The sequence below is a fragment of the Sinocyclocheilus anshuiensis genome, unplaced genomic scaffold, assembly GCF_001515605.1.
Source record: "Sinocyclocheilus anshuiensis isolate Anshui unplaced genomic scaffold, SAMN03320099.WGS_v1.1 scaffold1594, whole genome shotgun sequence".
NCBI classification, from domain to species: Eukaryota; Metazoa; Chordata; class Actinopteri; order Cypriniformes; family Cyprinidae; genus Sinocyclocheilus; species Sinocyclocheilus anshuiensis.
The window spans coordinates 74,247-78,672 of NW_015546114.1; positions in this window are offsets into that span (position 1 = coordinate 74,247).

The window sequence follows — 4,426 nt, forward strand, 5'->3', positions numbered from 1 at the left end:
GAGAGAGAGAGAGAGAGAGAGAGAGAGAGAGAGAGAGAATTTTCTTGCAATCATTTGTAATCATAATTCAAAGGTTAAGCATCATGCTAGATAGATATGAAAACACAGTAAATAAACAAATCCCTAAGCGTGATAGCTCGTATAAAATCATTGCTAACTGGATGTAGGCCAACATTTATCTTCAGTTTCAGAGACCTTACTCATTTAAAGAGAAATTCTATTGGCAGCCAAAAAGAGATGGCCATAGCCGTGCAATGACTGATTTATTGATTTATTGATTTATTGATCATGCCTGTGGGTCACTGGGCGCGCTGTGGATGATTGTGTCTGGGGGTGCAGGAGAGAAGAGAGAAGAATTGAAAATAAAGTTTCCCATGCTGTCATATAACATAAATTATACGGCTAACCAAATTGTATTAAGAGAAACTTACTTAGATAACAGATGTGGTGCAAGTAAACTGTTTTCAGTTGTAGTAATCCTGCCTGGAACATTTTCTTTCACCAGTAGATGGCGATATTTCTAAACGATTAGTCATGTAGTAGCAATATCGCGAGAATCACGAAACGAGACCTTTTGCGTGCAACGTGCAGATTAGACACTTGTCTATTTTACTCGTGAGCTGGAAAAAAAGGGAATGTTTTCTATTAAAACACAAGTCTGAAAAACATTCTGCTTGAAACCTTATAATGTCTCTATAAAAACAAGTCTCAAAACTCGTTTTGAAAAACTGTTGCCTTAAATACTTGAGTACAAAAATAAGACGTTAGTGCATTGGTGTATTTCTTCAGTATCGCTGTATCTCAATTGTAAAGTGTCCTTGATCTATGGAAAAAGGCGCATACATTAAACTTATTATTATCTCCACCTCGTGTGATATTTAATAGCCCAGGCTAAATGTTATGCTTACATTAAGACTTTTTCATAGGACATATAGAGTTATCTACAAGTCTAGGGATATCAGTTATTGTACCACAGCTTATGATGCCAGTGTATTCTTATCAGTCATGTTCAGTTATGTTATTTCTCACATTGGATAGCCTACATTGTATAACATTGAGTGCTCTGTGTTCACTGAGGTTACTGCCTATCTATATAATGTACTGAATTGTAATACCAGGCTGCAGATTAAGTATTATAATAGTACTTTAAACCTGCTGATTGTAAAACATTATCCTCATTTTAGTTTCTTATTAGGTGAGGGCTCAGGGTATAGAAAGAGAAGCAGAGATAGGCAAGATCTCTGGGGCTTGAACTAAGCCCCGGTTCTGACTCTATATCTGACCCAGATCCCACAGAGAGCCAGTGGGGAGTCACGAAAACTCAACATGGCCTCATTTCCACAGCAGAAGGCAGCGGCGTATGTCCTGTAAATGTTTAATCGTCAGCACTCCCAAATGGGGCGTGAAGATTCTGGAAGGGATCAGGATTGATTTAGACAACACAAAGACAACATTCTGCTAACATTTACTCTGCAACAGAAGCAGGGGTGATGATTAAATAATATAGCCTACTGTTCAAATGTTTCTTGTGTGTCAGAGTATCTAAAGAAGCAAATTATGCTGGTTTAGCATCAACAGAATTGCAAATATTTACTATTAATTTGGTATTGTAAAAGTATTTTAACATAGCAAAATGATAACCACATTGATTAAAATAACAGTAAATGATTATTTTACACATTTTATTATCATTTCTGTAGTTAAAATAAGATGATACTAGGAAACATGTACTTTCGTGGTTGTTCCAATTAAAATATTCTTAATAATGACCTTGCACAGATGTGGTGAAGGTTCAGCTGACCGAGACTAATCAAAGACTAAATATAGGACATCAGCACTTCTGCCTTTCTGTGCACACAGATTGTTTTTGCACAGATTTTCTGTGAGATGAGGTTTACCTTGCAGCACCTTAACAGAAAAGAGAAACTGTGTTGCAAAGTGATTATAGAACACATCTTTATGTTTAATCTTCTACATATCTACATATTTTAAATGTAATTTTATGCTGAAATTCGGACTGTCACATTAAGAGCAAGCCACTCATTATGGTAAATCTATAGCAGCAGAATTATCCTTGGGACAAGCTGGTAATGGGCTGAAATGGGCCTTCATCGACCTCTGTTTCAGTAGCCCAGTGATGATTCTCAAAAATAATCAATTTCCATCAATCCTGATGGGTGATATCCCATTTAATTATGCAAATTTAACTCGATGAAGAGAAGAGGACTCGCAGTTAACCTCATGTGAGAGTTGTGGTCTTGTATTATGCTTTTAAAATATGCTTTCTAAACACAGCAAATATGAGAGTGTTGGTTGGTATGTTTAGTTAAAATAACCATGCACGCTTTCTAAAAAAAAAAAAATTCACTGTGCAGCAAGTCAACAACATCGCATGCTCAGGTGAAATAGATTTAAATTCGGACAGACTTGCAGTTTTTACGGGACATATGTTGTACTGTTGATTTTATTAATTTGATGTTTCCATTCCATGTCATGCATTACATAAGTGAATAGTGTCAAATCCACAACCAGTGTTTTCCAAACATAATCAATCATAAATCAGCCTTTAAAGTAATAATTCTGGCAAAAATACAAGTGCATAATCCATAATAACATTTCGTCCAGTCCTCTTACATCCATCAACATATTTGTTCAGAACAGTTTTGGACTGTTTAACTGTGCTTGATCTGTGCATATTTCTCTCCATATTCAGACTAGACAACTTTATGAATAGAGGACTCATATTTTAGCTGTAAGAAACAGTTTGAGGTTAAAAACAGATTTATTACATGCAGCTTTTCACTTCACTGGCATCATTTGTATTACTTGTGCATTATTGTGATGTTTTTAATCATCTGTTTGAACTCTTATTCTGACGGCACCCATTCACTGCAGAGGACCTGTTGGTGAGTAAGTGATGTACAGCTAAATTTCTCCAAATCTGTTCTGATGAAGAAACAAACTCATCTACATCTTGGATGGCCTGAGGGTGAATTAATTTTCACTCCTGGTTAATTAACTTTTAAAAGATTTAAAACAAGTAACTTAAATGTAATAAATCTGGAGTTTTGCTCATACAACAAAATAAAATCGTGTCATCACTGAAATTTATGCAATGCTAATTTAATCTTGACATATATCAAATTACTTTTACTTTTTTGCCTCCGATTCAACTGACATAAAGTCCACTTCTCCCTCTACAAGCGTCCTAAAATAAATATCGGTCAATAAATATCAAAGCCCAGCAACAATTGCGCAATTTGCTTTATTTTTAGCTCCTCCATTGCAGGCTTCCAAATCGGATACAGTCCTGGGTAATGGTTTGATGCTGTCAAACTTATCTGCACCTGTTTGTAAGAATCTTTAAACCAACACTATCATCTCAAAGCCATGAGCAGACGCCTTGCGAATAACAATTAGCTGGCTTTAAAGAGTGACTGACTGTATCTCAATAACAAAACCTGGCGTTTGATATATTTGAATTTGCAAAGTTTTCTAGAAGTAGGCTACATAATTTTAAATTCATTTTTTAGAACTGATTACATAGTTGAAACATAGAGACCACTTTTAAGGTGAAGTGAGTAATTTCTACACCACCATAACGTAATTTCATTCCTCCCATCCTTCATCATTTACATTGACTCAACAAAGGTTGTTACGTCCGCTTAGTCACTCTTTTGACTTTTAACTTAAACCAGTCTGCAGCTTATTCTGGCTAGGAACCACCCATTTTGTATGAGAAATACAAGAATTGCAATCTATTTAGCTGTAATTGTGACTCATCACACTATAGCCTTAGGAAAATGATAGAGCTGCTCAAACAGACTGGAGTCCTATTTGTTGCTGTTATATAGTGTCGAAGAAATTACACTTTACCTTTAAATAGCCTCCAGGTTGTTGTGTACAAACTTACCCTGAATAGTCCTTTGTCACCAGTTGCTACACAGTGCTCTCAAATAGATAAGGCAGACTGCCATGATGAATCCATGCCAACAGACAAGGAAACACAAGCAAATACTTGTGAAAAGAACCTGAGCCACGAGGAACCCATTTTGCACCAAATCATGTTTGAACTGTTGTGATAATGATGTTGATGAATACATTACATCAAGGTCACAGATACAAATACTCAAAAAGAAGGGCTCCTGATTTACTGAAGAAAAAAAAAGCAAAGCTTGACCTTCATAACTTTCTCTAAGTCATCATAGCGCAAGGTTTCTTTTTTTGGACACTTCCATTAAAATTCTTTAATTATGTCTTGTCTCCAGGGCACAGTCACATTCACAACTGGTGCTAATAAAAAAATTCAAGTGAGATGGAGTAACCAACCTCTTGTTCCAGATACTTAAAACCAGTTAAACTCTCCAAAATGACGTTAAAAATGTTTATGCTTCATTTACATAGCCTTCCTTATATGGTATCAGCC